Below are 20,777 nucleotides of genomic sequence, written 5' to 3' on the forward strand. Positions count from 1 at the left end.
CGGGGTTCCTTGAATTGTGTAGGTTCTGCTTGCCGTACCCCGAACGTCGGAGAAGACTACTAGCTGCACAATCTTCAGTTGGGTTGAGTCCACTGATGCGGTAAAGCACGTTTTGGATCTATGGGGTAAGTACCCGGTTTTCTTCGTTAGAAATAGGTTCAAAGTCCCTTTAGGTAATGTTTTCACCTGTTGGTAGTCAGGCCTTAGATTGTAGACTGGAAACTTTCGATTCTTCGGTTTCTTCCAGTTGGAGTTTATTTGTAGTTTGGTCGATCGCGGTGGTTTTTCATTGATACCACGTTGGCTGTGGTCAGTTGTTGCCGCGATGGTGATGTTCTTCCTTCAGGACTTCAGGACTTCGAGGCTGGAGAAGTTAGTTTACAACGGTCGCGTTGGTTTCTCTCCCTTCTTGATGACACAAGCGTGGTCTCGATTGTATGGCAAAGTATGTCATATCCTCTGTTAAAACAGGGGCCAGTTATACGGTTTGAGTGGTTCTAATCTTACCAGCAAATCAGTCCAGGTTTCTTTGTTTGTATTTGGCGGGCTTGACTCTTCTTTGTAATATTTTGGCGGGCTCGTTCAAAGTTAATATGTTTTGGGTGGGTTGATGTTCGATAAACTGTTTCCTGATGGAAATATTAGTTTGGTAATCGCAATGTCCTTTTGTGCTTAGTTGTTCGCATACAGGCTGGATTGGGCCTCTTGGTGATGTATATGCTGAAATGGTTTTCCAGATTCAGGTTGATGGTTGGCTATCTCTGGGTTATTTGTTGTAATGTTAATGTCTCTTGTGGAGAAGGATTCTCGAATACCCATTTCTCCAGACAAGTTATGTTAGTCCCAACACCCAGACAGTCTCAATAATCAAGTTGTCTCCTGTCAGTTCTTTAGGCCCGCACACAGCCTTGAATGTGTCTTTAAAAATTCCAAAATTCTACTCAAGTTTGTAGTTTCTTCCATAAGCACTTTAGGGTTCCAAACTTTCCAATCGATAGTCCCAAATTAAATATCCTTTTGAATGAGCCCAAACACTGTGAGGGGGTTCATCTGAATGTTGCATCTTTTCAAGGGGGAAGAGAGTGGGAGGAATGAGAGACAGGTGTCTAAATACTAAAATTAGGCTGCAGTGAGATTTGAACTCACAACCCCTGGTTGCGAAGACCAGTGCTCTAACCCCTGAGCTATGGAGCCACCTGCCTTGAGAAAGACACGGGAAGGAGCAGGAAAGAGAGGGGAAGGGAAAAGAGAGAGTGGGGAAGGAGTGAGAGAGTGGGGAAGGAGAAAGAGAGGGAGGGGAATGGGAGAGAGTGGGGAAGGAGTGAGAGAGATGGAAGGGGAGACTGGTCTTTGGCCAGGGACTCCCAGGTGTCGGTGGGGATGTTGCACTTTATCAGGGAGGCTTTGAGGGTGTCCCTTGTAACGTTTCCTCTGCCCACCTTTGGCTCGCTTGCCGTGAAGGAGTTCCGAGTAGAGCGCTTGCTTTGGGAGTCTCGTGTCTGGGACATGCGGACCGCCCAGCAGATAGCTCTTGGTCGGCTGGTGCGGACACGATGGGCCGAAATGGTCTCCTTCCCTGCTGTAAGTTTCTATGAGTCGATGATATATCGGTGTCTCTGAGACTGGATGTGGAAAAGGTGGGATCCAGACTGGGGGTGGGAAGTGAAAGTGCTGTGGGCAGATTGTAAAGTGCGGAGTGAGTGGTTCCTGTTGATGGTGTCGGCCTGTCATCGATTGACGGTCAATTCAGTAACAGAAGCCAAAATTGAGAAAGCCCCAGTGAGATCTGAACCCACGAGCCCTGGTTTACAAAACCAGTGCTCTAACCCCTGAGCTATGGAGCCACCTGTAACACCAGCTCCTGTTTCCATCTTACTATTGTTAACAAGGAGGTGGGGCCTGAATAATCATTCTCGGTGATTCATCCCTGAACATTCACAGAATCTTACAGCACACAAGGTGGGCCATTCGGCCCATCGTGTCTGTGTCGGCTCTGTGAGAGAGATTAGTGCTTGGAAGTTGTAAAAGGAGGGAGAGAGGGGAATGAGTGGGAGAGGGAATGGGAGAGAGAGGGGGAAGGAGTCAGCCAGAGGGGAATGGAAGAGAGCGTAATGGGAGAGAGCGAGGGGGAGGGGAGCGAGATGGGAAGTCGAGAGAGGGAGGAGGCAGGAGAGAGAAAGGAAGGGGAGAGAGAGGGAGCAGGGGAGAATCTGAAAAGAAAGGCAAAAGCGGGAGAGAGAGGAGTGAGGGGAGGGAGCGGAAGGAGAGAGAGAGGGAGGGGAAGGGGAGAGAGAGAAGGGAAGAGGAGAGAGGGAGGAGACAGGGGAGAGAGAGAAAGGAAGGGGAGAGAGAGGGAGAATGTGAGAATCTGAAAAAAAGGGAAAAGAGAGAGAGAGGAGGGAGGGGGAGATGGGAATGTGAGACGGGAAAAGCGAGATAGCGGAAAAAAGATGTAAAATGTGTCAGGCAGAGAGAGAGAAGGTTGTGAGTGGAGCCTGTTGTTCCAGGGTCAGTCTCACAGCTGTTTAACATGTTGTTAATTGATACTGTATTTAAATACTGAACTAATTTTGAGCAGGCCCCAGTGAGATTTGAACCCACGGACCCTGGTTTACGAGACCAGTGCTCTAACCCCTGAGCTATGGAGCCACCTGCCATGGGCTGTGGGTCATTCCCCAGTTAATGCTGTGTGTCTGAAGAATGAGGAGGGGTCAGTGAAACGCTCAGATTGTGTCTCATCCCCCAGACTCCTGCCTCCGTCTCTTCAATATTCGCCTCTCAACATCGATATATCGGGTCTTTCACATAGTAAAACATCCCAAGGCAACTCAGTCACACTCTGCCTCAATCTCTCTGTCTCTCAGTCTCTCTATGTCAGTCTCTCAATCACTGTCTCTCTCTCTCTCTCTGTCTCTCTATCACTTTCTCTCTGTCGCTCACTGTCTCTCGAGCCGGAAGGGGTTAGAGAGGGGGAAGGGGAAAGTCAGAAGGGAAAGGAGAGAGAGAGAGGGAGGGGAGAGATTGAGGAGTGAGTGGAGAGAGAGGAGCGGAGAGTGGGAAGGGGAGAAAGTGGGGGAAAGGGACAGGGAGAGGGAAGGAGTGAGTGAGAGTGGGAAGGGGAGAGAGGGAGAGAGAGAGATGGAGAGAGAGCGGAGAGTGTCAGTAGTTGTTATTACATCGGTAGTCCACTAGGTGGGGCTCTATTAGAGGAAGAGAGAGGGAAGGGGAGAGTGAGGGGAAGGAGTGAGAGAGAGGGAAGGGGAGAGTGAGGGTAAGGAGTGAGAGAGAGGGAAGGGGAGACTGAGGGGTAGGAGTGAGAGAGAGACAGGGAAGAGGAGAGACAGAGGGAACACCAACAATAATGTATATTTATATAGCGCCTTTAACGTAGTGAAACGTCCCAAGGTGCTCCACAGGAGGATTATGGGATAAAAATTTGACACCGAGCCACAAAAGTAGAAATTAGCGCAGGTGAAGAGGTCGGTTTTAAGGAGAGTCTTGAAGGAGGAAAGAGAGATAGAGAGGCGGAGAGGTTTAGGGAGGGAGTTCCAGAGCTTGGGGCCCAGGCAACAGAAGGCACGGCCACCGATGGTGGAGCGATTATAATCAGGGATGGTCAGGAGGGCAGAATTAGAGGAGTGCAGACATATGGACATAAGAATTAGGAACAGGAGTAGGCCATCGAGCCCCTTGAGCCTGCTCCGCCATTCAATAAGATCATGGCTGATTGTGGGGTTACACAGATAGGGAGGGGTGTATGAGCTGGAAGAGATTACAGAGATAGGGAGGTGTGTGGGAAGTTACAGAGATAGGGAGGGTTGTGGGGCTGGAGAAGGTTACAGAGATAGGGAGGGTTGTAGGGGCTGGAGGAGATTACAGAGAAAGGGAGGGGTGTAAGGGCTGGAGGAGGTTACAGAGATACGGAGGGGTGTAGGTGCTGGAGGAGGTTACAGAGATAGGGAGGGGTGTAGGGGCTGGTGGAGGTTACAGAGATAGGGAGGGGTGTAGGGGCTGGTGGAGGTTACAGAGATAGGGAGGGGTGTAGGTGCTGGAGGAGGTTACAGAGATAGGGAGGGGTGTAGGGGCTGGAGGAGGTTACAGAGATAGGGAGGGGTGTAGGGGCTGGAGGAGGTTCCAGAGATAGGGAGGGGTGTAGGGGCTGGAGGAGGTTACAGAGATAGGGAGGGGTGTAGGGGCTGGAGGAGGTTCCAGAGATAGGGAGGGGTGTAGGGGCTGGAGGAGGTTACAGAGATAGGGAGGGGTGTAGTGGCTGGAGGAGGTTACAGAGATAGGGAGGGGTGTAGGTGTTGGAGGAGGTTATAGAGATAGGGAGGGGTGTAGACACTGGAGGAGGTAACAGAGATAGGGAGGGGTGTAGTGCTGGAGGAAGTTACAGAGATAGGGAGGCACGAGCGTCATGGAGGGATTTGTAAACAAGGATGAGAATTTTGAAATCGAGGCGTTGCTTAACCGGGAGCCAATGTAGGGCAGAGAGCACAGGGGGTGATGGGTGAGTGGGACTGCGTGTGAGTTAGGACACGGGGCAGGGAGCACGGGCGGTGATGGGTGAGCGTGACTCCGTGTGAGTTAGGACACGGGGCAGCGAGCACAGTGGGTGATGGGTGAGCGGGACTCGGTGCGAGTTAGGACACGGGGCAGTGAGCACAGGGGGTGATGGGTGAGTGGGACTCGGTGCGAGTTAGGACATGGGGCAGTGAGCACAGGGGGTGATGGGTGAGCGGGACTCGGTGCGAGTTTGGACACGGGGCAGTGAGCACAGGGCGTGATGGGTGAGCGGGACTCGGTGTGAGTTTGGACACGGGGCAGTGAGCACAGGGCGTGATGGGTGAGCGGGACTCGGTGTGAGTTAGGACACGGGGTCAGTGAGCACAGGGGGTGATGGGTGAGCGGGACTGGGTGTGAGTTCGGACACGGGGTCAGCGAGCACAGGGGGTGATGGGTGAGCGGGACTTGGTGTGAGTTGGGACACGGGGCAGCGAGCACTGAGGGTGATGGGTGAGCGGGACTGGGTGTGAGTTAGGACACGGGGCAGTGAGCACAGCGGGTGATGGGTGAGCGGGACTGGGTGTGAGTTCGGACACGGGGCAGCGAGCACAGTGGGTGATGGGTGAGTGAGATTCGGTGCGAGTTAGGACACGGGGTCAGTCGAGTTTTGGATCACCTCTAGTTTATATTGGGGTAGAATGTGGGAAGAATTGAGAGACAGGGGGAAGGGGAATGAGAGGTGGGGAGCGGAAGGGGGAGAGAGAGAGACAGGAAAGGATAGAGAGTGGGTGTGGCAAGGGAGGGGGGAGACGGGCAAAGCGAGATCGCGGGAAAGGGGGTAAAAGATGCAGAATGGGGGTCGGCAGAGAGAGATTTGGATGGAGAGAAAGTGTAATAGAGACGACAGCCTGTTGTTCCAGGGTCGGTATCAGAGCAGTTTAATATTTATAATTAAAGCCCTTGTTAATTGACGGTGAATTTAAATATTGAGCTAATTTTGAGTATGCCCCAGTGAGATTTGAACTCACGATCCCTGATTTACTAGACCAGTGCTCTAACCCCTGAGCTATGGAACCACCTGCTTTGGGAAACGCAGGGTAAGGAGCAGGAAAGAGAGGGGAAGGGAAAAGAGAGAGTGGAAGGAGTGAGAGAGAGGGGGAAGGGGAAATAGAGGGAGAGGGAAGGGTGGCGATGGAGTGAGTGAGAGAGGATAATGGATGAGAGCGGAAGGGGAGAGTAAGTGATGGAAGGGGAGAGAGGGGAAGGGCAGAGGGGGGAAGGGGAGAGAGATGGGAAGGCAAGAGAGGGAGGAGGCAAGGGAGAGAGAAAGGAAAGGGAAAGAGAGGGAGAACGGGAGACTCTGAAAAGAAAGGGAAAAGAGAGCGAGAGAGGAAGGAGGGGAGGGAGGGAAGTGGAGAGTGAAAAGGTGAGGGGAAGGGGAGAGAGGGTGGAGAGACTGGGTTGGCGAAAGAGACAGAGTGAGCGGAGAGAGGGGGTGAGAGAGTGGATAGCGGAGAGAGAGGGTGAGGCGAGGGAGGGGGAAAGGGGGAGAGGGGAATGAGTGAGAGACGGGAAAGCGATAAAAAGGTGTAGAACGGGTCGTGATGGGGAAGGGAGAGAGAGATTTGGAAAGGGAGAGAGAGTGTCAGAGACACAAGAAGGAGGAGGGGGGTCCCTGTTGTTCCAGGGACAGTCTCAGAGCTGTTTAATATTTATAATTAAAGCCCTTGTTAATTGACGGTGAATTTAAACACTGAGCTAATTTTGAGTAGGCCCCAGTGAGATTTGAACTCAAGACTCCTGGTTTACGAGACCAGTGCTCTAACCCCTGAGCTATGGAGCCACCTGCAATGGGAAATACAGGGGAAGGAGCAGGAAAGTGAGGGGAAGGGAAAAGAGAGAGTGGAAGGAGTGAGAGAGAGGGGGAAGGGGAGAGAGATCGGAAAGAGAGAGAGGGAGGAGGCAGGGGAGACGCCTGCCTCCGTCTCTTCAATATTCACCTCTCAACATCGATATATCGGGTCTTTCACGTAGTAAAACATCCCAAGGCAACTCAGTCACACTCTGCCTCAATCTCTCTGTCTCTCTATCTCTTTCTCTCTCTCCCTCTGTCTCTCTCTCTCTCTGTCTCTCTATCACTTTCTCTCTGTCGCTCACTGTCTCTCGAGCCGGAAGGGGTTAGCGAGGGGGAAGGGGAAAGTCAGAAGGGAAGGGAGAGAGAGAGAGAGAGAGAAGAGGAGAGAGATTGAGGATTGAGTGGAGAGAGAGGAGCGGAGAGTGGGAAGGGGAGAAAGCGGGGGAAAGGGACAGCGTGAGGGAAGGAGTGAGTTTGAGGGGGACGGGGAGAGAGGGAGAGAGAGAGATGGAGAGAGAGAGGAGCGTGTCAGTAGTTGTTATTACATCGATAGTCCACTAGGTGGGGCTCTATTAGAGGAAGAGAGAGGGAAGGGGAGAGTGAGGGGAAGGAGTGAGAGAGAGGGAAGGGGAGAGTGAGGGGAAGGAGTGAGAGAGAGATGGAGAAGAGGAGAGTGAGGGGAAGGAGTGAGAGAGAGGGAAGGGGAGAGTGAGGGGAAGGAGTGAGAGAGAGGGAAGGGGAGAGTGAGGGGAAGGATTGAGAGAGAGGGAAGGGGTGAGTGAGGGGAAGGATTGAGAGAGAGGGAAGGGGAGAGTGAGGGGAAGGAGTGAGAGAGAGGGAAGGGGAGAGTGAGGGGAAGGAGTGAGAGAGAGGGAAGTGGAGAGTGAGGGGAAGGATTGAGAGAGAGGGAAGAGGTGAGAGAGGGGAAGGATTGAGAGAGAGGGAAGGGGAGAGTGAGGGGAAGGAGTGAGAGAGAGGGAAGGGGAGAGTGAGGGGAAGGATTGAGAGAGAGAGAAGGGGAGAGTGTGGGGAAGGAGTGAGAGAGAGGGAAGGGGAGAGTGAGGTGAAGGAGTGAGAGAGAGGGAAAGGGAGAGTGAGGGGAAGGAGTGAGAGAGAGGGAAAGGGAGAGTGAGGGGAAGGAGTGAGAGAGAGACGGGGAAGAGGAGAGTGAGGTGAAGGAGTGAGAGAGAGGGAAGGGGAGAGTGAGGGGAAGGAGTGAGAGAGAGAGAAGGGGAGAGTGAGGGGAAGGATTGAGAGAGAGAGAAGGGGAGAGTGAGGTGAAGGAGTGAGAGAGAGGGAAGGGGAGAGTGAGGAGAAGGAGTGAGAAAGAGGGAAGGGGAGAGTGAGGGGAAGGAGTGAGAGAGAGACGGGGAAGAGGAGAGACAGAGGGAACACCAACAATAATGTATATTTATATAGCGCCTTTAACGTAGTGAAACGTCCCAAGGTGCTCCACAGGAGGATTATGGGATAAAAATTTGACACTGAGACACAAAAATAGAAATTGGCGCAGGTGAAGTGGTCGGTTATTAGGAGCGTCTTGAAGGAGGAAAGAGAGGTAGAGAGGCGGAGAGGTTTAGGGAGGGAGTTCCAGAGCTTGGGGCCCAGGCAACAGAAGGCACGGCCCCCGATGGTGGAGCGATTATAATCAGGGATGGTCAGAGAGTAGAATTAGAGGAGTGCAGACATCTCGGGGGGTTGTGGGGCTGGAGGAGGTTACAGAGATAGGGAGGCGTGTAGGGGCTGGAGGAGATTACAGAGAAAGGGAGGGGTGTAGGGGCTGGAGGAGGTTACAGAGATAGGGAGGGGTGTAGGTGCTGGAGGAGGTTACAGATATAGGGAGGGGTGTAGGGGCTGGAGGAGGTTACAGAGATAGGGAGGGGTGTACGTGCTGGAGGAGGTTACAGAGATAGGGAGGGGTGTAGGGGCTGGAGGAGGTTACAGAGATAGGGAGGGGTGTAGGTGTTGGAGGAGGTTATTGAGATAGGGAGGGGTGTAGACGCTGGAGGAGGCAACAGAGGTAGGGAGGGGTGTAGTGCTGGAGGAAGTTACAGAGATAGGGAGGGATGTAGGTGTTGGAGGAGGTTATAGAGATAGGGAGGGGTGTAGACGCTGGAGGAGGTAACAGAGATAGGGAGGGGTGTAGTGCTGGAGGAAGTTACAGAGATAGGGAGGGGTGTTGGTGTTGGAGGAGGTTATAGAGATAGGGAGGGGTGTAGACGCTGGAGGAGGTAACAGAGATAGGGAGGGGTGTAGTGCTGGAGGAAGTTGCAGAGATAGGGAGGGGCGAGCGTCATGGAGGGATTTGTAAACAAGGATGAGAATTTTGAAATCGAGGCGTTGCTTAACCGGGAGCCAATGTAGGGCAGAGAGCACAGGGGGTGATGGGTGAGTGGGACTCGGTGTGAGTTTGGACACGGGGCAGTGAGCACAGGGGGTGATGGGTGAGCGGGACTCGGTGCAAGTTAGGACACGTGGGCAGTGAGCACAGGGGGTGATGGGTGAGTGGGACTGGGTGTGAGTTAGGACACGTGGGCAGTGAGCACAGGGGGTGATGGGTGAGCGGGACTCGGTGCGAGTTAGGACACGGGGCAGTGAGCACAGGGGGTGATGGGTGAGCGGGACTGGGTGCGAGTTAGGACACGGGTCAGCGAGCACAGTGGGTGATGGGTGAGTGGGACTGGGTGTGAGTTAGGACACGGGGTCAGCGAGCACAGGGGGTGATGGGTGAGCGGGACTCGGTGCGAGTTTGGACACAGGGGCAGCGAGCACAGCGGGTGATGGGTGAGTGGGACTGGGTGTGAGTTAGGACACGGGGCAGTGAGCACAGGGGGTGATGGGTGAGTGGGACTGGGTGTGAGTTAGGACACGGGGCAGTGAGCACAGGGGGTGATGGGTGAGCGGGACTCGGTGCGAGTTTGGACACAGGGGCAGCGAGCACAGCGGGTGATGGGTGAGTGGGACTGGGTGTGAGTTAGGACACGGGGCAGTGAGCACAGGGGGTGATGGGTGAGTGGGACTGGGTGTGAGTTAGGACACAGGGCAGTGAGCACAGGGGGTGATGGGTGAGTGGGACTGGGTGTGAGTTAGGACACGGGGGCAGTGAGCACAGTGGGTGATGGGTGAGCGGGACTGGGTGTGAGTTAGGACACGGGGCAGTGAGCACAGGGGGTGATGGGTGAGTGGGACTGGGTGTGAGTTAGGACACGGGGCAGCGAGCACAGCGGGTGATGGGTGAGTGGGACTCGGTGCGAGTTAGGACACGGGGTCAGTCGAGTTTTGGATCACCTCTAGTTTATATTGGGGTAGAATGTGGGAAGAATTGAGAGACAGGGGGAAGGGGAATGAGAGGTGGGGAGCGGAAGGGGGAGAGAGAGAGACAGGAAAGGATAGAGAGAGGGTGTGGCAAGGGAGGGGGGAGACGGGCAAAGCGAGATCGCGGGAAAGGGGGTAAAAGATGCAGAATGGGGGTCGGCAGAGAGAGATTTGGATGGAGAGAAAGTGCAATAGAGACGACAACCTGTTGTTCCAGGGTCGGTATCAGAGCAGTTTAATATTTATAATTAAAGCCCTTGTTAATTGACGGTGAATTTAAATATTGAGCTAATTTTGAGTTTGCCCCAGTGAGATTTGAACCCACGACCCTGATTTACTAGACCAGTGCTCTAACCCCTGAGCTATGAAACCACCTGCTTTGGGAAACGCAGGGTAAGGAGCAGGAAAGAGAGGGGAAGGGAAAAGAGAGAGTGGAAGGAGTGAGAGAGAGGGGGAAGGGGAAATAGAGGGAGAGGGAAGGGTGGCGATGGAGTGAGTGAGAGAGGATAATGGATGAGAGCGGAAGGCAGAGTAAGTGATGGAAGGGGAGAGGGGGAAGGGGAGAGAGATGGGAAGGCAAGAGAGGGAGGAGGCAAGCGAGAGAGAAAGGAAGGGGAGAGAGAGGGAGAACGGGAGACTCTGAAAAGAAAGGGAAAAGAGAGCGAGAGAGGAAGGAGGGGAGGGAGGGAAGTGGAGAGTGAAAAGGTGAGGGGAAGGGGAGAGAGGGTGGAGAGACTGGGTTGGCGAAAGAGACAGAGTGAGCGGAGAGAGGGGGTGAGAGAGTGGATAGCGGAGAGAGAGGGTGAGGCGAGGGAGGGGGAAAGGGGGAGAGGGGAATGAGTGAGAGACGGGAAAGCGATAAAAAGGTGTAGAACGGGTCGTGATGAGGAAGGGAGAGAGAGAGTGTCAGAGACACAAGAAGGAGGAGAGAGGAGGGGACCCTGTTGTTCCAGGGACAGTCTCAGAGCTGTTTAATATTTATAATTAAAGCCCTTGTTAATTGACAGTGAATTTAAACACTGAGCTAATTTTGAGTAGGCCCCAGTGAGATTTGAACTCACGACTCCTGGTTTACGAGACCAGTGCTCTAACCCCTGAGCTATGGAGCCACCTGCACTGGGAGATACAGGGGAAGGAGCAGGAAAGTGAGGGGAAAGGAAAAGAGAGAGTGGAAGGAGTGAGAGAGAGGGGGAAGGGGAGAGAGATCGGAAAGAGAGAGAGGGAGGAGGCAGGGGAGACTCCTGCCTCCGTCTTTTCAATATTCGCCTCTCAACATCGATATATCGGGTCTTTCACGTAGTAAAACATCCCAAGGCAACTCAGTCACACTCTGCCCCAATCTCTCTGTCTCTCAATCTCTTTCTCTCTCTCCCTCTGTCTCTCTCTCTCTCTGTCTCTCTATCACTTTCTCTCTGTCGCTCACTGTCTCTCGAGCCGGAAGGGGTTAGAGAGGGGGAAGGGGAAAGTCAGAAGGGAAGGGAGAGAGAGAGAGAGAGAGAGGAGGAGAGAGATTGAGGATTGAGTGGAGAGAGAGGAGCGGAGAGTGGGAAGGGGAGAAAGCGGGGGAAAGGGACAGCGTGAGGGAAGGAGTGAGTGAGAGGGGGAAGGGGAGAGAGGGAGAGAGAGAGATGGAGAGAGAGAGGAGCGTGTCAGTAGTTGTTATTACATCGATCGTCCACTAGGTGGGGCTCTATTAGAGGAAGAGAGAGGGAAGGGGAGAGTGAGGGGAAGGAGTGAGAGAGAGGGGAACGGGAGAGTGAGGGGAAGGAGTGCGAGAGAGGGAAGGGGAGAGTGAGGGGAAGGAGTGAGAGAGAGGGAAGGGGAGAGTGAGGGAAAGGAGTGATAGAGAGGGAAGGGGAGAGTGAGGGGAAGGAGTGAGAGAGAGGGAAGGGGAGAGAGAGGGGAAGGAGTGAGAGAGAGACGGGGAAGAGGAGAGTGAGGTGAAGGAGTGAGGGAGGGGAAGGGGAGAGTGAGGGGAAGGAGTGAGAGAGAGGGAAGGGGAGAGTGTGGGGAAGGAGTGAGAGAGAGACGGGGAAGAGGAGAGACAGAGGGAACACCAACAATAATGTATATTTATATAGCGCCTTTAACGTAGTGAAACGTCCCAAGGTGCTCCACAGGAGGATTATGGGATAAAAATTTGACACCGAGCCACAAAAGTAGAAATTAGCGCAGGTGAAGAGGTCGGTTTTAAGGAGAGTCTTGAAGGAGGAAAGAGAGGTAGAGAGGCGGAGAGGTTTAGGGAGGGAGTTCCAGAGCTTGGGGCCCAGGCAACAGAAGGCCCGGCCACCGATGGTGGAGCGATTATAATCAGCGATGGTCAGGAGGGCAGAATTGGAGGAGTGCAGACATCTCGGGGGGTTGTGGGGCTGGAGGAGGTTACAGAGATAGGGAGGGGTGAGGGGCCATTCAGGGATTTGTAAACAAGGATGAGAATTTTGAAATTGAGGCATTGCTTAACCGGGAGCCAATGTAGGGCAGAGAGCACAGGGGGTGATGGGTGAGCGGGACTGGGTGCGAGTTAGGACACGGGGCAATGAGCACAGGGGTGATGGGTGAGCGGGACTCGGTGCGAGTTAGGACACGGGGCAGCGAGCACAGGGGGTGATGGGTGAGCGGGACTGGGTGCGAGTTAGGACACGGGGCAGCGAGCACAGGGGGTGATGGGTGAGCGGGACTCGGTGCGAGTTAGGACACGGGGCAGCGAGCACAGGGGGTGATGGGTGAGCGGGACTCGGTGCGAGTTAGGACACGGGGCAGTGAGCACAGGGGGTGATGGGTGAGCGGGACTGGGTGTGAGTTAGGACACGGGGCAGTGAGCACAGGGGGTGATGGGTGAGTGGGACTGGGTGTGAGTTAGGACACGGGGCAGCCGAGTTTTGGATCACTTCTAGTTTATTTGGGTAGAATGTTGAAAGAAATGCGAGAGAGGGGAAGGGATAGAGAGTGTGGCGAGCGAGGGGCAAGAGGGGAGAGGGAAATGAGTGAGAGACGGGGAAAGCAAGAATAAGATGTAGAATGGGTCAGGGAGAGAGAGTGTAAAGGACACAAGGAGGAGGAGAGGAGAGCCTGTTGTTTCAGGAACAGTCTTGGAGCTGTTTAATATTTATAATTAGGCCCCAGCGAGATTTGAACCCATGACCGCTGGTTTACAAGACCCATTATCTAACCCCTGAGCTATGGAGCCACCTGCTCTGGGAAAGATAGGGGAAGGAGCAGGAAAGAGAGGGGAAGGGAAAAGAGAGAGTGGAAGGAGTGAGAGAGAGGGAATAGAGACAGCGAGAAAGAGAGGAAAAGAGAGGGAGGTGATGGAGAGAGAGAGAGTGGAAGGAGGGAAAGAGAGGGTTAGGGGTGGGAGAGAGAAAGGGGCGAAGGGGAGAGAGAGGAAGGAAGAGGAAAGAGATGTTAAGGGGAGAGAGGGGGAAGGAATGAGAGAGATTGGAGGAAATGGGTAGAGGAGAGAGAGGGAAACGGGAGAGTGCGGAAGGGGAGAGAGAGGGGAATGAGTGATAAAGAGAAATGGGGAGAGCGGCAGAATGTGTAGTGATGGGGAAGATAGGGAGAGAGGGAGAATGAGAAAGGGGGCGAAAGGAGAATAGGAGAGCTTTGTGTTTCAGGGTCAGTCTCAGAGCTGGTCAATATTTATTATTAAATCCCTTGTTAATTGACAGTGAATTTAAATACTTAGTTAACTTTGAATAGGTCCCAGTGAGATTTAAACCCACAACCACTAGTTTACTAAACCACTGCTTTAACCCCTGAACTATGGAGCCACCTGTTCCAGCGAAAACAGGGGAAGGATCAGGAAAGAGAGGGGAAGGGAAAAGGAGTGCGGAGGGAGGGGAAGGAGAGAGAGTGGGGAAGGAGTGAGAGAGTGGGAAGGGGAGACAGCGAGGAAGAGAGGGAGTTGGGGAAAGAGAGGGAGGGGATGGAGAGAGAGAGTGTGGAATGGGGGGAGAGAGAGGGGAAGGAGTGGGAGAGAGGGGGGGAGGGGAGAGAGATGTTTAGGGGAGAAAGGGGAAAGGAGTGAGAGAGAGAGGGGGAGGGCAGCGAGGGGGAGAACCTGAAAGGAAAGGGAAAAGAGAGAGACGGGAGTGTAACGGTGTGGTGGTGGTCCCGGGGGTCAGGTTCACCTCTGACCTACTTGAGCGGTTCGAATCGCCCCCCACTCCCTTGGGTTCTAGACTCTGGATTTATTTGGGGGGGTGTGACAAAGTGCAAAGGTCAATGGTTTGTGCAAAAGAACTTTGATTTTATTAAAGACAAGAAAATACAATGTCAAAACTTATAATCACTCTGATAAAGAACAATACATTACACATTCAAAGGGGGTGTACAGTAAAATGACACCTCCCACCTCCCCATACCTAATCCTAGCTAGGTTAGACTCCAGGGCAGGCAGGGACTATGCTTACCAATCCTTTCTGGTCAGTTAGCGGTAGTTCACGGTTTCGGGGTTCCTTGAATTGTGTAGGTTCTGCTTGCCGTACCCCGAACGTCGGAGAAGACTTCTAGCTGCACAATCTTCAGTTGGGTTGAGTCCACTGATGCGGTAAAGCACGTTTTGGATCTATGGGGTAAGTACCCGGTTTTCTTCGTTAGAAATAGTTTCAAAGTCTCTTTGGGTAATGTTTTCACCTGTTGGTAGTCAGGACTTAGATTGTAGACTGGAAACTTTCGATTCTTCGGTTTCTTCCAGTTGGAGTTTATTTGGAGTTTGGTCGATCGCGGTGGTTTTTCATTGATACCACGTTGGCTGTGGTCAGTTGTTGCCGCGATGGTGATGTTCTTCCTTCAGGACTTCAGGACTTCGAGGCTGGAGAATTTAGTTTACAACGGTCGCGTTGGTTTCTCTCCCTTCTTGATGACACAAGCGTGGTCTCGGTTGTTTGGCAAAGTACGTCACACCCTCTGTTAAAACAGGGGCCAGTTATACGGTTTGAGTGGTTCTAATCGTCACACCAAATCAGTCCAGGATTCTTTGTTTGAATTTGGCAGGCTTGACTCTTCTTTGTAATATTTCGCAAACAGGCTGGATTGGGCCTCTTTGTGATGTATATGCTGAAATGGTTTTCCCGATTCAGTTTGATGGTTCGCTATCTCTGGGTTATTTGTTGTAATGTTAATGTCTCTTGTGGAGAAGGATTCTCGAATACCCATTTCTCCAGACAAGTTATGTTAGTCCCAACACCCAGACAGTCTCAATAATCAAGTTGTCTCCTGTTCGTTCTTTGGGCCCGCTCACAGCCTTGAATTTGTCTTTAAAAAGTCCAAAATTCGACTAAAGTTCGCAGTTTCTTCCATAAGCACTTTAGGGTTGCAAACTTTCCGATCGATAGTCCAAAATTAAATATCCTTTCGAATGAGCCCAAACACTGTGAGGAGATTCTTGTGAATTTTGCATCCTTTCAAGGTGGAAGAGAGTGGGAGGAATGAGAAACAGGTATCTAAATACTAAAATTAGACCCCAGTGAGATTTGAACTCATGACCCTTGGCTTACAAGACCAGTGCACTAAACCCTGAGCTATGGAGCCAGCAGCTCTCAGAAAGACAGGGGAAGGAGCAGGAAAGAGAGGGGAAGGGAAAAGAGAGAGTGGAAGGAGGGAGAGAGAGGGGAAGGGGAGAGAGTGGGGAAGGAGTGAGAGAGATGGAAGGGGAGACTGGTCTTTGGCCAGGGACTCCCAGGTGTCGGTGGGAATGTTGCACTTTATCAGGGAGGCTTTGAGGGTGTCCCTTGCAACGTTTCCTCTGCCCACCTTTGGCTCGCTTGCCGTGAAGGAGTTCCGAGTAGAGCGCTTGCTTTGGGAGTCTCGTGTCTGGGACATGCGGACTATGTGGCCCTGCCCAGCAGATACCTCTTGGTCGGCTGGTGCAGACACGATGGGCCGAAATGGTCACCTTCCCTGCTGTAAGTTTCTATGAGTCGATGATATACCGGTGTCTCTGAGACTGGATGTGGAAAAGGTGGGATACAGACTGGGAGTGGGAAGTGAAAGTACTGTGGGCAGATTGTAAAGTGCGGAGTGAGCGGTTCCTGTTGATGGTGTCGGCCTGTCGCCGATTGACGGTCAATTCAGTAACAGAAGCCAAAATTGAGTAGGCCCCAGTGAGATTTGAACCCACGACCCCTGGTTTACAAAAACAGTGCTCTAACCCCTGAGCTATGGAGCCACCTGTAACACCAGCTCCTGTTTGCATCTTACTATTGTTAACAAGGAGGTGGGGCCCGAATAATCATTCTCGGTGATTCATCCCTGAACATTGACAGAATCTTACAGCACACAAGGAGGGCCATTCGGCCCATCGTGTCTGTGTCGGCTCTGTGAGAGAGATTAGTGCTTGGAAGTTGTAAAAGGAGGGAGAGAGGGGAATGAGTGGGAGAGGGAATGGGAGAGAGAGGGGGAAGGAGTTAACCAGAGGGGAATGGAAGAGAGCGTAATGGGAGAGAGCGAGTGGGGGAGGGGAGCGAGATGGGAAGTCGAGAGAGGGAGGAGGCAGGAGAGAGAGAAAGGAAGGGGAGAGAGAGGGAGCAGGGGAGAATCTGAAAAGAAAGGCAAAAGCGGGAGAGAGAGGAGTGAGGGGAGGGAGCGGAAGGAGAGAGAGAGAGAGGGGAAGGGGAGAGAGAGAGGGAAAGGGGAGAGAGAAAGGAAGGGGAGAGAGAGGGAGCAGGGGAGAATCTGAAAAGAAAGGCAAAAGAGTGAGAGAGAGGAAGGAAGAGAGGGGAAGGGGAGAGAGAGGGAAAGGGGAGAGAGAGAGGGAAAGGGGAGAGAGGGAGGAGGCAGGGGAGAGAGAAAGGAAGGGGAGAGAGAGAGCAGGGGAGAATCTGAAAAGAAAGGCAAAAGAGGGAGAGAGAGGAGTGAGGGGAGGGAGCGGAAGGAGAGAGAGGGGAAGGGGAGAGAGAGAGGGAAAGGGGAGAGAGAGATGGAGAAAGTGAGATTGCGGGAAAGTGAGAGAGGAGTTAAAAACAAATGTAGAACAGGTTGTGATCTGGAAAGCAGAGAGACAGGGAAAAGTGTGAGGGGAGCCTGTAGTTCTAGGGTCAATCTCAGAGCTGTTTAATATTTATAATCAATGCCTTTGTGAATTGACAGTGAATTTAAATACTGAGCTAATTTTGAGTGAGCCCCAGTGAGATTTGAACCCACGACCACTGGTTTATTAGACCAGTGCTCTAACCCCTGAGCTATGGAGCCATCTACCCTGGGTTGTGGGTCATTCCCCAGTTAGTGCTGTGTGTTTGAAGAATGAGGAGGGGTCAGTGAAACGCTCAGATTGTGTCTCATCCCCCAGACTCCTGCCTCCGTCTCTTCAATATTCGCCTCTCAACATCGATATATCGGGTCTTTCACGTAGTAAAACATCCCAAGGCAACTCAGTCACACTCTGCCTCAATCTCTCTGTCTCTCTGTCTCTCTGTGTCTCTGTGTATCTTTCTCAGTCTCTCTCTCTCTCTCTGTCTTCCTTTCTCACTCTCTCTCTGCCTCAATCTCTCTGTGTCTCTGTGTATTTTTCTCAGTCTCTCTCTCTCTGTCTTTCTTTCTCACTCTCTCTCTGTCTCTCTATCACTTTGTCTCTCTGTCTCTCTCTCTCTCACTCACTCACTCTCGCTCTGTTTCTCTCTCTTTCTCAGTCTCTCTCTCTGTCTCTCTCTATAACTTTCTCTCTGTCACTCACTGTCTCTCGAGCCGGAAGGGGTTAGAGAGAGGGAAGGGGAAAGTCAGAAGGGAAAGGAGAGAGAGAGAGAGAGGGAGGGGAGAGATTGAGGAGTGAGTGGAGAGAGAGGAGCGGAGAGTGGGAAGGGGAGAAAGCGGGGTAAAGGAACAGGGAGAGGGAAGGAGTGAGTGAGGGGGGAAGGCGAGAGAGAGACAGAGAGAGAGAGAGAGATGGAGAGAGAGAGGAGCGTGTCAGTAGTTGTTATTACATCGATAGTCCACGAGGTGGGGCTCTATTAGAGGAAGAGAGAGGGAAGGGGAGAGAGAGGGGAAGGAGTGAGAGAGAGGGAAGGGGAGAGTGAGGGGAAGGAGTGAGAGAGAGGGAAGGGGAGAGTGAGGGGAAGGAGTGAGAGGGAGGGAAGGGGAGAGTGAGGGGAAGGAGTGAGAGAGCGGGAAGGGGAGAGTGAAGGGAAGAAGTGAGAGAGAAGGAAGTGGAGAGTGAGGGGAAGGAGTGAGAGAGAGGGAAGGGGAGAGTGAGAGGAAGGAGTGAGAGAGAGGGAAGGGGAGCTGAGGGGAAGGAGTGAGAGAGAGGGAAGGGGAGAGTGAGGAGAAGGAGAGAGAGAGAGGGACGGGGAGAGTGAGGGGAAAGAGTGAGTGAGAGTAAAGGAGAGAGTGAGGGGAAGGAGCAAAAGAGAGGGAAGGGTTGAATGAGGGGAAGGAGTGAAAGAGAGGGAAGGGGAGAGTGAGGGGAAGGAGTGAGAGAGAGGGAAGGGGAGAGTGAGGGGAAGGAGTGAGAGAGAGGGAAGGGGAGAGTGAGGGGTAGGAGTGAGAGAGAGACGGGGAAGAGGAGAGACAGAGGGAACACCAACAATAATGTGTATTTATATAGCGCCTTTAACGTAGTGAAACGTCCCAAGGTGCTCCACAGGAGGATTATGGGATAAAAATTTGACACCGAGCCACAAAAGTAGAAATTAGCGCAGGTGACAAGAGGTCGGTTATTAGGAGCGTCTTGAAGGAGGAAAGAGAGGTAGAGAGGCGGAGAGGTTTAGGGAGGCATGGCCACTGATGGTGGAGCGATTATAATCAGGGATGGTCAGGAGGGCAGATATAGAGGAGTGCAGACATCTCGGGGGGTTGTGGGGCTGGAGGAGATTACAGAGATAGGGAGGGGTGTAGGGGCTGGAGGAGGTTACAGAGATAGGGAGGGGTGTAGGGGCTGGAGGAGGTTGCAGAGATAGAGAGGGGTGTAGGGGCTGGAGGAGGTTACAGAGATAGGGAGGGGTGTAGGTGCTGGAGGAGGTTATAGAGATAAGGAGGGGTGTAGGTGCTGGAGGAGGTTATAGAGATAGGGAGGGGTGTAGACGCTGGAGGAAGTTACAGAGATAGGGAGGGGCGAGCGTCATGGAGGGATTTGTAAACAAGGATGAGAATTTTGAAATCGAAGCGTTGCTTAACAGGGAGCCAATGTCAGGCAGAGAGCACAGGGGGTGATGGGTGAGTGGGACTCGGTGCGAGTTAGGACACGGGGGCAGTGAGCACAGGGGGTGATGGGTGAGCGGGACTCGGTGCGAGTTAGGACATGGGGCAGTGAGCACAGGGGGTGATGGGTGAGCGGGACTCGGTGCGAGTTAGGAGATGGGGCAGTGAGCACAGGGGGTGATGGGTGAGCGGGACTCGGTGCGAGTTAGGACACGGGGCAGTGAGCACAGCGGGTGATGGGTGAGCGGGACTCGGTGCGAGTTAGGACATGGGGCAGTGAGCACAGAGGGTGATGGGTGAGCGGGACTCGGTGCGAGTTAGGACACGGGGCAGCGAGCACAGGGGGTGATGGGTGAGCGGGACTGGGTGTGAGTTACGACACACGGCAGTGAGCACAGGGGGTGATGGGTGAGCGGGACTGGGTGTGAGTTAGGACACGGGGCAGTGAGCACAGCGGGTGATGGGTGAGCGGGACTGGGTGTGAGTTAGGACACGGGTCAGCGAGCACAGGGGGTGATGGGTGAGCGGGACTGGGTGTGAGTTAGGACACGGGGCAGTGAGCACAGCGGGTGATGGGTGAGCATGACTGGGTGTGCGTTAGGACACGGGGCAGTGAGCACAGCGGGTGATGGGTGAGCGGGACTGGGTGTGAGTTAGGACACGGGTCAGCGAGCACAGGGGGTGATGGGTGAGTGGGACTCGGTGCGAGTTAGGACACGGGGCAGTGAGCACAGGGGGTGATGGGTGAGCGGGACTGGGTGTGAGTTAGGACACGGGGCAGCGAGCACAGTGGGTGATGGGTGAGTGGGACTCGGTGCGAGTTAGGACACGGGGTCAGCCGAGTTTTGGATCACCTCTAGTTTATATTGGGTAGAATGTGAGAAGAATTGAGAGACAGGGGGAAGGGGAGTGAGAGGTGGGGAGCGGAAGGGGGAGAGAGAGAGACAGGAAAGGATAGAGAGTGGGTGTGGCAAGGGAGGGGGGAGACGGGCAAAGCGAGATCGCGGGAAAGGGGGTAAAAGATGCAGAATGGGGGTCGGCAGAGAGAGATTTGGATGGAGAGAAAGTGTAATAGAGACGACAACCTGTTGTTCCAGGGTCGGTATCAGAGCAGTTTAATATTTATAATTAAAGCCCTTGTTAATTGACGGTGAATTCAAATACTGAGCTAATTTTGAGTATGCCCCAGTGAGATTTGAACCCACGACCCTGATTTACTAGACCAGTGCTCTAACCCCTGAGCTATGGAACCACCTGCTTTGGGAAATGCAGGGTAAGGAGCAGGAAAGAGAGGGGAAGGGAAAAGAGAGAGTGGAAGGAGTGAGAGAGAGGGGGAAGGGGAAATAGAGGGAGAGGGAAGGGTGGCGATGGAGTGAGTGAGAGAGGATAATGGATGAGAGCGGAAGGGGAGAGTAAGTGATGGAAGGGGAGAGAGGGGAAGGGGAGAGAGGGGAAGGGGAGAGGGGGGAAGGGGAGAGAGATGGGAAGGCAAGAGAGGGAGGAGGCAAGGGAGAGAGAAAGGAAGGGGAGAGAGAGGGAGAACGGGAGACTCTGAAAAGAAAGGGAAAAGAGAGCGAGAGAGGAAGGAGGGGAGGGAGGGAGGTGGAGAGTGAAAAGGCGAGGGGAAGGGGAGAGAGGGTGGTGAGTCTGGGTTGGAGAAAGAGACAGAGTGAGCGGAGAGAGGGGGTGAGAGAGTGGATAGCGGAGAGAGAGGGTGAGGCGAGGGAGGGGGAAAGGGGGAGAAGGGAATGAGTGAGAGACGGGAAAGCGAGAAAAAGGTGTAGAACGGGTCGTGATGGGGAAGGGAAAGAGAGATTTGGAAAGGGAGAGAGAGTGTCAGAGACACAAGAAGGAGGAGAGAGGGGGGTCCCTGTTGTTCCAGGGGACAGTCTTGGAGCTGTTTAATATTTATAATTAAAGCCCTTGTTAATTGACAGTGAATTTAAACACTGAGCTAATTTTGAGT

At 53.2% G+C, this 20,777-nt stretch overlaps 7 non-coding genes across 7 annotated transcripts; all 7 read right to left on the reverse strand.

Moving 5' to 3' along the window:
* Nucleotides 1-1,121: 1,121 nt before the first annotated feature.
* trnar-ucg (transfer RNA arginine (anticodon UCG)) lies at nucleotides 1,122-1,194 on the reverse strand. Its single transcript has one exon. It is a non-coding gene; the product is annotated as a tRNA-Arg (tRNA).
* Nucleotides 1,195-2,576: 1,382 nt separating this feature from the next.
* Nucleotides 2,577-2,649, reverse strand: trnat-cgu (transfer RNA threonine (anticodon CGU)). Its single transcript has one exon. It is a non-coding gene; the product is annotated as a tRNA-Thr (tRNA).
* A 2,855-nt stretch (nucleotides 2,650-5,504) lies between these two features.
* Nucleotides 5,505-5,582, reverse strand: trnat-agu (transfer RNA threonine (anticodon AGU)). The gene has a single exon. It is a non-coding gene; the product is annotated as a tRNA-Thr (tRNA).
* A 694-nt stretch (nucleotides 5,583-6,276) lies between these two features.
* On the reverse strand, nucleotides 6,277-6,349 carry trnat-cgu (transfer RNA threonine (anticodon CGU)). The gene has a single exon. It is a non-coding gene; the product is annotated as a tRNA-Thr (tRNA).
* A 4,363-nt stretch (nucleotides 6,350-10,712) lies between these two features.
* trnat-cgu (transfer RNA threonine (anticodon CGU)) lies at nucleotides 10,713-10,785 on the reverse strand. The gene has a single exon. It is a non-coding gene; the product is annotated as a tRNA-Thr (tRNA).
* A 4,990-nt stretch (nucleotides 10,786-15,775) lies between these two features.
* Nucleotides 15,776-15,848, reverse strand: trnat-ugu (transfer RNA threonine (anticodon UGU)). The gene has a single exon. It is a non-coding gene; the product is annotated as a tRNA-Thr (tRNA).
* Nucleotides 15,849-16,796: 948 nt separating this feature from the next.
* On the reverse strand, nucleotides 16,797-16,870 carry trnai-aau (transfer RNA isoleucine (anticodon AAU)). Its single transcript has one exon. It is a non-coding gene; the product is annotated as a tRNA-Ile (tRNA).
* Nucleotides 16,871-20,777: the final 3,907 nt, after the last annotated feature.

This window comes from Pristiophorus japonicus, unplaced genomic scaffold, assembly GCF_044704955.1.
Source record: "Pristiophorus japonicus isolate sPriJap1 unplaced genomic scaffold, sPriJap1.hap1 HAP1_SCAFFOLD_494, whole genome shotgun sequence".
Lineage (NCBI taxonomy): Eukaryota > Metazoa > Chordata > Chondrichthyes > Pristiophoridae > Pristiophorus > Pristiophorus japonicus.